Source organism: Procambarus clarkii, chromosome 64, assembly GCF_040958095.1.
Source record: "Procambarus clarkii isolate CNS0578487 chromosome 64, FALCON_Pclarkii_2.0, whole genome shotgun sequence".
Lineage (NCBI taxonomy): Eukaryota > Metazoa > Arthropoda > Malacostraca > Decapoda > Cambaridae > Procambarus > Procambarus clarkii.
In genome coordinates, this window is record NC_091213.1 from 26,068,735 (window position 1) to 26,082,288 (window position 13,554).

Below are 13,554 nucleotides of genomic sequence, written 5' to 3' on the forward strand. Positions count from 1 at the left end.
GCAATTCGACTTCGCAATCTCAACACCATCTAGCTCGTATATTGTAACCCTATCATCATTACCTAACCTCAGAACTTTACATTTATCAGCATTAAACTGCATCTGCCAATCATTCGACCATTTCAAAACCCTATCTAGATCAACTTGAAGTGATAGTGAGTCCTCCTCCGAATTAATTTCCCTACCGATTTTCTTATCATCGGCAAATTTGCAAATGTTGCTACTCAAACCTGAATCTAAATCATTTATATATATTATAAACAACAGAGGTCCCAGGACAGTGCCCTGAGGCACCCCACTTACAACATTTTCCCACTCTGACTTGACTCCATTTATACTAACTCTCTGTTTCCTTTGGTATAGCCATGCCCTAATCCAGCTTAATATAGCACCCCCAATACCATGAGACTCTATCTTTTTAATCAGTCTTTCATGTGGCACTGTATCAAAAGCTTTTCTAAAGTCAAGGTACACAACATCGCAATCCTTACCACTATCAACTGCCTCAACAATGCTAGAATAAAAAGATAACAAATTTGTTAAACATGAACGGCCATTTATAAAACCATGTTGCGACTCAATTATTAATTTATGTTTTTCAAGATGAAGACGAATTTTATTTGCTATTATAGATTCGAGTAACTTTCCCACAATAGACGTTAGGCTAATTGGTCGATAGTTAGACGCAAGTGATCTATCTCCTTTCTTAAAAACTGGTATCACATTAGCAACTTTCCAAAACTCTGGCACTCTGCCTGACTCTATTGATTTATTAAATATGGTTGACAGTGGGTCACAAAGCTCCTCTTTGCATTCTTTAAGCACCCTGGCAAACACTTCATCCAGCCCTGGGGATTTGTTTGGTTTTAGTTTTACTATTTGTTTAAGAACATCCTCCCTGGTAACTGCTAAACTCGTCAACCTGTCCTCGTCCCCACCCACATAAACTTGTTCGGCTGAATGCATATTGTTAAGTTCCTCTTTAGTAAATACAGATACAAAATATTTATTAAAAATACTACTCATCTCTTCATCACTATCTGTTCTTTGACCTGTCTCAGTTTTTAATGGACCTATCATTTCCCTAGTCTTAGTACGATATAACTGAAAAAACCCTTTAGGATTTGTCTTTGCTTGCCCTGCTTTGCGAGCTTCGTAGTTTCTTTTTTCTTAACTTATCTCTTTTTTAACATTTCTAACCAGTTGTACGAATTCCTGTTCTAAAGTGACCTCCCCATTTTTAATCCTTTTGTACCAAGCTCTCTTTTTACCTATAAGGTTCTTCAAATTCTTTGTTATCCACTTTGGGTCATTAGTATTCGATCTATTCAATTTGTATGGTATACTAAGTTCCTGTGCTTTGTTTAGAATATTCTTAAATAAGTTATATATTGAATCCACATCGAAATCCCCATTTACGTCACCTATCGCTGGGTTCATGTCTCGCTCCAAGACCGGCCCCCACCCCATACCCAAGACTTTCCAATCAATTTGACCCAAAAAATTTCTTAGTCTATTAAAATCAGCTTTTCGAAAATCTGGCACTTTAACAGAATTTTCTCCTACAGGTCTATTCCATTCTATGCTAAATCTGATTTCTTTCTGATCACTGTTCCCTAGCTCACTCCCTATTTCGATGTCATTAATTTGTGTTTCCCTGTTAGTTAACACTAAATCTAAAATATTATTTTCCCGTGTTGGTTGCTTAATGTGTTGCGTAAGAAAGCAATCGTCAATTAATTCTAGAAAATCTTCTGCTTCACTATTCCCTGTTTTGTTCAACCAGTTTATTCCACTAATGACCCAAAGTGGATAACAAAGAATTTGAAGAACTTTATAGGAAAAAAGAGAGCTTGGTACAAAAGGATTAAAAATGGGGAGGTCACTTTAGAACAGGAATTCGGACAACTGGTTAGAAATGTTTAAAAAGAGATAAGGAAAGCAAAAAGAAACTATGAAGTTCGCATAGCAGGGCAAGCAAAGACAAATCCTAAAGGGTTTTTTCAGTTATATCGTACTAAGACTAGGGAAAGGATAGGTCCATTAAAAACTGAGACAGGTCAAATAACAGATAGTGATGAAGAGATGAGTAGTATTTTTAATAAATATTTTGTATCTGTATTTACTAAAGAGGAACTTATCAATATGCCTTCAGCCGAACAAGTCTACGTGGGTGGGGACGAGGACAGGTTGACGATTTTAGCAGTTACCAGGGAGGATGTTCTTAAACAAATAGTAAATCTCAAACCAAACAAATCCCCTGGGCCGGATGAAGTGTTTGCCAGGGTGCTTAATTAAAGAATGCAAAGAGGAGCTTTGTGACTCACTGTCAACCATATTTAATAAATCAATAGAGTCAGGCAGAGTGCCAGAGTTTTGGAAATTTGCTTATGTGATACCAGTTTTTAAGAAAGGAGATAGATCACTTGCGTCTAACTATCGACCAATTAGCCTAACGTCTATTGTGGGAAAGTTACTCGAATCTATAATAGCAAATAAAATTCGTCTTCATCTTGAAAAACATAAATTAATAATTGAGTCGCAACATGGTTTTATAAATGGCCGTTCATGTTTAACAAATTTGTTATCTTTTTATTCTAGCATAGTTGAGGCAGTTGATAGTGGTAAGGATTGAATCAATACCTTCAAGTGCTCCAGCGTCATTATTGACTTGTGGACAAAGAAGTGAAAATGAAAAGAGAGACGAAGAAGTTCGTCACAAACAAGAATTTGACCTTCAGTTAAGCCAAATGTTGTCAAAACGACGCGGGGAACGTCGAAAGATTTTTAGTCGCAAAAAGTTAAAGAAATACATTAGTGAAGTAAATGCAGCTAAACTTAAGAAGACTACAAAAACTTCCCATGAATACGATCTGTTGTCGCGATACGATGTGAAAAACATGTTCGGAGAAGACATTCTGGTCACCGTAGATGAAACCGAGAAGAGTCTGGAGATGGGAATAAAACGCAAGTTAATTAGCTCAACATCAACAGCAGCAGCAACCTCCGCATTAGACCCCCAACGTGTATACTGCAGATTTATACTCCAGGGGCAACTATATGACACAATTTACGACGCCCACAACGCGGTCGGCCATGGGGGTGAAAAAAGAACTTATTTTCAAGTAAGCAAGACAGTTGCTAACGTAAACCAAGAAGAAGTAAAACTATTAATTTCTTTATGTCAAATTTGCAACTTAAAACGTTTTTCCAGGCATAAGAAAGGGGTAGTTAAACCCATCGTGTCTGAGAGTTTCGGAGAGAGAGGACAGATGGATTTGATTGACATGCATAAGGATGGGGGATGTTTGTTCAACTACATTCTTCATTACCAAGACAATCTAACCAAGTTCTCAGTTCTCCGACCTCTTCGCACTAAACAGGCAATAGAAGTTGCTCGTCACTTGCTGGATATCTTTACGCTCATTGGAGCCCCTCGATATCTGCAAAGCGACAACGGCCGTGAATTCGTGGCGGCAGTGATTCATTAGTTACGGACGGAATTATGGCAGAAGTTAATCCTAATAAACGATAAGCCCCGGCATCCCCAGAGTCAGGGAAGTATAGAACAGGCCAATGGCGACATTACAAAAATGCTTGGGAGTTGGATGTGTGAGAATCGAACTCGCGATTGGTCAGCCGGTCTTCCCTTCGTACAATTTAATAAAAATATAGCATATTCACAGGGTGTTGGACTGTCACCGTACAAGGCGGTCTTTGGGATCGAACCCCCTATCGGTATGCAAACGGAACTCTCACCATCGATGTACAAACACCTGCAAGGAAAGGATATCACTGCAGAAGACTTATTAACGATGAATCTAATTGAAGAAGAGGAGGAGGAAGAAGATGATCCTATTGGAGACCAGAAACGAAGTCGAGAACAAGATGTTGAAGAACACCACTACCGTCAACCACTGACTGCTGAGGCTGGGAACCAGAACGAAACTATTATCAACACCAGGGATTCAGAGGTATCTATTTATTAATTAATGGTTGACAGATGATAATTGATACTGAGATTATATTCATCATATCCTTTCCCTTGAGTTGTACAATATTAAAATAATCAATCTGTAAAGAAAGAGAAACATTAAAATTTCTACTTCATTAGTTAACTTCCAAAAAGAGTGAGTGAGTTAACAACAAACATTGGGATAGCATATGATAATTATAATTATAAATTTTTTGAAGGTTAATTTGATAAATAGATGCCTATTTATATTTATTAAGAAAAGTAAAGAGAAGAAGCAACAGTATATAGTATTTATATATATTTTCTTTTAATTACAGTCATCATCACCAATATTACCTCAACAACAACATCAATCCATCATATCTTCATATTCAGATACAACTACAAGTTCTTCGCCTGAGATGATAATAATCTCCCCACCTCCACCACCACCATCATTGCCACCAATATTATTACCCCGGGAGATAATGGATGACGAGCTGAACCAAATAACAGGAGAACCGTTAGATGAAGTCAACAATGAAGAAATGGGAGCAGCTCCTACTACTCTTTCGTCTTCTGAGATGATAATAATAAGATCTCCGCCACCAAGTTCACCACCATCACCACCACCACCATCATTGCCACCAATATTATTACCCCTGAAGATAATAGATGACGAACTGAACAAAGTAACGGAAGCCCGATTGGGTCGAGTTAACAATGAAGAAGTGGCTGCAGCTCCTACTACACCTTCGTCTTCTGATCATGGGATGATATCATCTCCACTACCACAAGAGCCTCATCTTCGTCCATCATCACCGTCGCCTCCTCTTGTAGTGTTATCACCTAAGATAATAATTAGACAACTGAACAATTCAGGGGACACACCATCTCGTACTGATTCCGAGTCCGACGAAAATAACAACAATATCGGTACAGACATCGACAACCATCCTGCCCATCACTTGCATGTCAAAAAAGTAAAAGAAATAAGGAGTAGAGTGAAGGAGCGCCAGAAGAGTAACGCTTTTAAAATGTTGTCACAGTCTTCATCAGATGTTACACCTATAAGTTTATACGACACAGTTAATGTCATAATCCCTAAAGCAGACAGAGAATCGAAGATGGGGATGTGTACCATCAGTGGAATAGTTATCAAAATTGATCACCGGAGAGATTTATATCGTGTGGCCACCAAATTTGGAACCATTGATCAGTATCTTTCTAGGACTGACTTCGATAAATGTGTAGACAGAATTATACCAAATCAAATTAATAAGAGTGAGACAGTAGGTCTTCGAGAAGTCGTTCGAAGACAGTCTGATTATTTTCTCAGTGATAATCACTATAGGAAGATTCTAGTGTCATTGTAAACTCTTGCCATGTATGAATCACAGATGTATTTGCCAGAGATACGGTCAAAGGTGTACCCCCAAATGCCGACATAACGTACAAATCTGTAAAAATTGTTGATAATAATAATAATAATAATAATAATAATGATCAAATACTTATACATTTCAATATCCTTTATCATACCATGTTTGGATAAGTGCGAGAAATCATTTAAGTCAAAACTGCTGTTACGACATGTTCCATAAACGTAAATTCCAAATCCCATTAATAGTTTTTTATCTATTGTATCTCACATTCAATGGTAACGTTTTAAAATTATATAATTGATTCTATAAAATACATTCAAAATTATTTACAAAAAATAAATTTGGGGGTTTTATTTCACAAAAAAAAATATATTTTTGCCAAGTAAAACCAAAAGTAAATACTTTGTTTTTTAGGTGACAAACTTTACATTTTATTTAGAACAAATTATTTAATTTATTATATAAATATCTTTACAAAAATAAATTTGGGCATTTTATAATATTCCCCCAAAAATAATTTTTGGGTTTTATTACCGACAAATAATATATTTTGCGAGTTAAAGACCTCCAGTATAGACTTGAGTATTGTTATGTAAAAATATATATAAAAAAAAATTAAATAAAATAAGAAATATTATATAAATTCTTAAAACATACACAACACATATAAAATTTGTTTCATAAAATTAATCAACTGGAAATAAATTTATATTAAATATACCTGGAGAAACCTTTCATAATTTTATCTTCACAATAATATTTCAAAATAATATATATAAATCATGAAACAAGTTACTCGTAAACAATAATATCTCCTTCTTGCATAAAATTGTGTTAATAAATTGTAATAAAAGTCAATAAAAAGTGGCAGTAAAGGATTTTTTCTAGTTTTATCATGTCTTTTTGGTATATAAAATATTATATATCTAAAGAAAATTATTACAAAAAAGTTACTTTTCTAAAATGTCATTATTTTTTTGTTTCTTTGACTGTCAAACTCGGTACTTACTTCAATATTCTTGATACAAAAATCTGTGTTGTCGGTGCTAAATTTTGTTCTCTGCACTAAATTTTATGTTAGATACATTTAGATAGTTATTTTTTCCTTGGGAATCATAAAAAAATTCCATTTAATCAGTTTTGAAATATGAAAATATTAGAAAACTCCAAACCCTTTCATTAAATAAGCATATATATATTGATATAATATTATTATATACATCTTATATTTACATTATATATATTGTATATTTATTAATATAATTAATATAAAGAACTGTATTTTGAAATATGTGCGTGCTTGAAGTTATATTTACTTTGAAAGACAAGAATCAATTAAAAGAGATTGTACTTGAAACGTCTATTGAACAATGTTTGAAATCATGAACAGATACACTGTATGAAATTAAAACCTCTAAGTCCAATTACTGTCACCCCGGGTGTCAGAGTTAGTTAGTGGTTATAACATATTGTTTACAATGGCTTAATTTCATGCCTTAACCCCTTCAATTTTCTCTTTGATATATCATATCATTGTGATTTCTTTGTTTTAAGATTGAGTCAATCTGTCTGTCCATGGTTGGAGGTCAGATGCTTGGGGCTAGTCTTTAGCAAAACACATTATTTTATTTTGTAGTAAGACCTGTCGAAAACTGAATGCATCTAATTATAATAATAATAACCTGTACACGGTTCCCTTCTCTCCCTCATGATTTTTCTACTTTATCATTTGCTCAATTAGACGAATAAATGTTACCTATATTCTGTAGTACATATGAAATCTTTCTCCGGATGTCTCTTCAAGCTGTTGTTTCTGCTAAAACTTATCCTATATATAAAACATTTATATTGCTTTATGCCTATATGTTTATTATTAACATGATCGTTCAAGTAAATCTTAAGGAAGAAACCTTTAACATATATGACACATATAAGGCTTTTTGCCTCTATGTATTTTAAGATGTCTCTTAAAGAACATTTTATAATTAAAATTTCTTCCACACGTAGAACATTTATAAAGATCTTTACCTGTATGTTTTTTTCAAATGCGTTTTCAAGGTACGTTTATGTGTAAAAATTTTCATGCATTCAGAACATTGATAGGGGTTTTCGTGAATTTTTAAGTGTGTCTTCAGGGAGTCTGGCCATCTGAATTTCTTATTACAATCTGAACACTGATAACGTTTCTCGAGATAATTTATCTTGGGATGAGGTGGTAATGCTAGCCAATTTCTATCACTTTCACCCACTTTATCTTCATCACATTCATTTTGTAAGACTTCTCTCCATCGGTTTGCCTTGGTTAGATTATACTATATATATAAATATGTACATATATATAAATATTTACTCCTTTCTTATATATGAAAAAAGAGAATTATATTATTATATCATTATTTTATAAAAGATTAAAAGATTCTATAGATTTTTTATAAATAGAAAAAATTATATACCACATAAATAAAAAAAGTTTAAAATTTAAAAAAAGATCCATAAATTTAAAAAAACTTCCAAATTAGCGTTACTACCCCAATTCTTTTATTGTTCCTCGTTTAATTATTGTGTTATTTTGACACCAGATGAGTCAGATTTAAAAGAGTAATAGTTAAATAAAAGTCGTCATAATGTTTTTATATTACTACGTCGAAGAATCGGAATTTACAGACTTAGATTACATCTAACATACATACGAGGTCTATACCTGTTTTCTAATTGAGCATTCATTAATTTTTTCAAATCTGTGAAATCAAATTGAATCTGTTTTTCAAATCTAAAGTTGAAGGCCAAATGCTTGATGTAAGACTTGAAGAAAACTAAATGCTTCTAAAAATAATGTAAACTCTTACACTGTCCCTGTCTCTCCCTCACGATAGATCAGTTTAATGAATTACTTGTTACCTATATTCTTCAATACACATCGCCTCTTTCTCTAGATGTCTCTGCAAGTGGTTGTTAATAGTAAACTTTCTCCCACACATAGAACATATATAAGGTTTTATGCTTGTATGTATATTAAGATGATCATCCAAGTGGCCCCTACTAACAAAACCTTTAGCGCATATATGACACTTATAAGGCATTTCGCCTTTATGTCTATTTAAATGTGTTTTTAAGCTGGTTTTATAATTAAAATTTCTCCCACACTTAGAACATTTATGAAGACCTTCACCTGTATGAATTTTCAAATGCATTTTCAAGGTACGTTTTTACTAAAACATTTCATGCATACAGAACATTGATAAAGCTTTTCATGTATTTTCAAGTGAGTCTTCAAGGAGTCTGGCCATCTAATTTTTTTATTACAGTCCGAACATTCATAACGTTTCCCGATATAATTTCTACCACTTCTAGTCTGTTTGTCTGTCTCCTTGTTAACATCGGTCGAAATAAAACTGAGTTTAACATCATACAAAATATTTTTATCAACTTTCCTTTTTATTAAGTAAATTTTATATAATATTACATATTAAAACAAATTTGGGAAAGATGTAGCGGCTTATTAGACTGATGGAATTTATTTGTAACAACATGCAACATTTTTAGTACTTTCTAGAAAGTAGGATGGGTATCAATCCCTCTGAGAAATTTATAAGCTATTGATCATGTCTCGGTTCCATAAATCTTTCCTCATAGCTCATACCCCTCAGCACAGGGATTAGCTTGGTGGCATCCCTCTGAACCTTTTCTAACTTCGTTTTGTTTTTGACTAGATGTGGACTCCATGCTGGAGCCGCATATTTCTAGCATAGGTCTGATATATATATACGGTGTGTGTCTTGTTCCAGAAAAACTGGACCACAAAATACTTATGGTCTAGGCCTTATGTTTCACGCCATAGCAAGTTTTAATGTTGATCAAAAAGTCTATCCCAATATGCAAAATGCCATGAATATATCTGTTCATCCGGAAGATATTCTTATCCCTGATTCAAAGATCTTTTTACAGATGTTAGCTATGCCGTCTAATCTCATAGACCAGGGAGTGAAAGTGATCTGGGTCGATACATACAGATTAAACGAAAATTTTACCCCCACCAATATCTATTCTCATATTCATACCAGCGTTACAGAGAAACTAATTCCCAAACATTATCGACACAATAGATCTTAGGTCAGCATTCATCAGAAGTATCTAGTCTAAAAAAGATATTCCTGACGATGTTCTAACATATATTACATGGGTGTTAGCTTTTGTATAAAAAGATACAAACGAAGAAAGTTCTATAGAATTTTTTGGCTTCTACCAGTGTCAGTCACCACAATAAAAATATAGGTTTTTTGAAGATTGGGCCTGTTAGTTTCTTTTTCAAATAGTTCTACGAGACGTCTGACATTCAAAAGTGGACGATCATGTTGAGGTAGAGGAAGTACTTCTTCGTCCTCTTTGTGTCCACTTGGATTACCATGCGTCAAATAAATAAAAAGAAAGGAATTGGTATATATAGGTAGTTGGTAAAAGAATTGCAATTGGGAGTGCAACTGCCCTCACACGGATCCTGCAGCCTCTCAGAGACACAAACCAGAGTTTTACACAATTTCCCCATGCACACACACACAGACACACACACACACACACACACACACACACACACACACATTCACTATGCCATGTCGTGGCATTGTCAACTTAGGTGTGTCAGGGATCATCCTGGGAGTAAGTTCGAACCCTCATCACGGGCCCCTTGTGGATTTTTTCATTTGATGCATCATCCTATTGTGATTTCTGATGTGAATAACAAGACCAACAACTGAGAAGTATATATATCGTATTCTTTTCAGCCATCGTTTGGATGAAGCAAAAGCTACCTTTTATCCCACTGGGGGAAGCCCTAATATTCATGAATTGCTATCGACTAAAGGCACTAATACCCTTTGATAGTGAAAGATTAATTAAATGTAAAATTAAAAAAATAAAAGTAAATTGCTTCTACCACGATGACACATACTCCACTTTCGTTAATAACAACCACATCAACAAAGAATACTGTAAATCCTCAACAACTGCCTCAGTTATTACCCCAGCCGCATGTTGCAGAGTTGAGAACAGCTAACAGAAGGCATGAAGAATTTTACTGGGGACCAATAACAACTACTCATGGGTAAAATAATAATAAGAATACAGAAATAGCACCAGAAAAAGTAAATGTCGGTAAGAAAATGAAAAATTGGGCTATTTCTTTTATGTATCTGTCTTTTTTGATTGGTTTAATAGTCACGTTTTATCTACTAGGAACAAATATTTATAAATCATTAGTGTCATTATTAATTTGTATTACTGCTCTTTTATTAATTACATTTATATTAACCTATCATCAATATCAATACAAACCAATTGTTTCTTATGCCCAGAAAATAGCCCCTCCAGTTAAACAACTTATAAATTTATTAAATAATTAAATTTCATGGCACTTATATTTTTGTTTCCTGATTCTCATCATCAATTTACACTTAAAGTTTCCCCTCCACTTAATAGTTAGTCACCGCTCACCGCATAATATTATTAATAAGAATGGAAAGGCAGTACTTACTGCCAGTACTGAACCCAAACCACCATCATCCATCACAACATGCGGGGGAAAAACCAGGTCTGAGAGATGGCAAGAAATATCCAACCTAATAAACGAGTTGTGAATACAGAACATACAGCGACTTGACTCCATTATGTACAGTAAAAGTTTCAAAACGAGTAAGGATAATTTAGACAATTATTTTATCGAGTTTAAGGATGATCTGAATAATCCCGCCATTTTGCTAAAAATTACCTCTTTATATTATCTGTTAGATTAGGGACCTGCCCTAAAAGCTGTGCTTACTAGTGGCTTTACAAGAATGTGAACACATTATACTATGTATTCTCACAAACTAAATGTAACTTATTGCATATATATAAATAAATAAATAAATTATAGATGACGTTAATCTTTGAACTATAGACATTGCCATTGGCTTATCCCAATAAAAACATCCAACAAATATTTGTATCCATCACTCTTTAAAAAAGTACATTTTAAATAACAGGTAATGTGATATGTATCACGTTAACAATAGGGAACATTGTGAAATAAAATCACATCATTCCCATATCTATATACATTTCTTAATATCATTCCAATCACATTGTTAATGTTTTTTATAGATGCACTCAATAATTTAAGAAAGAGTTGGTGTCTTGGAAAAGCATTCAGTCTCATTAAAAATAATCATTATTGACTCGCTTTCATTAAAAAACACAAGACCGTTATAAAATATTTATTTTATTAAATATTGAATTTATTTATTTATTTATTTAATAAATAAATTTATTAAATAATAAATTAATTAATATTGCTTTTATTAAAAAACCCAAGATCGTTATAAAATATTAGATCTTTGAAACCTCTCTTAATATCATTCTAATCGTATTGCCAATTATTTTTTTAAAAGATGCGTTCAACATTATAAGATGCAGTTGGTGTATTGGGAATGCTATTAGGCACATTAAAAATAAATACTTATGGTTCGTTAAGAGAGAGAGAGAGAGATAGAGAGAGACCCCAGATAAGAGATTTAAAGGAATTCTGAGGATTGAAAAGAATCGTTTTGTTGGTCAATGTTTGGTGAGGCTTTGAAAAACTTTGAGTGTATAAAGAAAATTGTCAGTGTACCTAACAGATGGAGTAAATTACGCAGTGATGAGGTGGAGGCAGACTCCGAATACACAGTTTCAAATGTAGATAAGATAGAGCCCAATAGGCCCAGGAATCTGCACACTAATTCATTGACAATTAAGAGGTGAAACTAAAGAGACGAAGTTCGAGCCCCCCCAAACACAACTAAAGAAGTACACACACACACACACACACCCACACATATTGGATGAAAATAAAACTTCAACCAGTATATATGTAACTACTCTTTCCATTTTTTTTAGTAATTACTAAATAATAATATTATATTATTTAATTATTAAAAAAAAGATAAGAGTTTAGTTATTTATATACTGTATTACAGTTATGCAGGCCTGAAAGCTAGATTAGACCGGTGGAAAGTTTTTCTCCACTAATGGGAAAGTGTTTAGGTCACCTGATGTTCACGTGATCAGATGAATCATCATAGAGGATGAGTCAGACACCATTATTGGATGTGTGATCACGCTGATCACATGAACATCAGGTGACCGTAACCTGCCTGCCCAAAATCCAACTGCATTGTTAAGGAATTTTATAGATGCATTAAATATTATAGGATGCAGTTGGAGTGTTGGGGAAGCTATTAGGCACATTAAAAGTAAACATTTATGGTTTGTTTTCATTAAAAAAACACAAGATCATTTTAAAATATTAGACATATGAAACCTCTCTTAATATCATTCCAATCCTATTGTCAATGATTATTTTAAAGATGAACTCAACATTATAAGATAGAGTTAGTGTATTGGGAAAGCTTTTAGGCACATTAAATAAAATAATTTATGGTTCGTTTTCAATAAGAACCCAAGATCCTTTTTGAATGTTAGATCTATGAAACCTCTTATTATCATTCCAATCCTATTGTCAATGATTATTTTAAAGATGCATTCGACATTTTAAGATACAGTTAGTGTATTGGGAAAGCTTTTAGGCACATTATATATAATCTTTATAGTTCGTTTTCAATAAAAACCCAAGATAGTTTTAAAATGTTAGATCTATGAAGCCTCTTCTAATATCATTCCAATCAAATGAAAGTAAAACTTCAACCAGTATATATGTAACTACTCTTTCTATTTTTTTTTAGTAATTACTAAATAATAATATTATATTATTAATTTAATAATAAAAAAGAATGAGAGTTTAGTTTTATATATACTGAATTCAGTTATGCAGGCCACAAAGCTATATTAGACCGGTGGAAATTTTTCTCCACCAATGGTAAAGTGTTTAGGTCACCTGATGTTCACGTGATCAGATGAATCATCATAGAAGATGAGTCAGACACTATTATTGGATGTGAGATCACGCTGATCACATGAACATCAGGTGACCATAACCTGTCTGCCCAAAATTCAATTGCATAATTATGGAATTTCATAGATGCACTCAATATTATAGGATGCAGTTGGAGTGTTGGGGAAAGCTATTAGGCACATTAAAAATAATCGTTTATGGTTCGTTTTCATTAGAAACCCAAGATCGTTATAAAATAATAAATCTATGACACCTCTCTGAATATCATTCCAATCGTACTATCAATGATT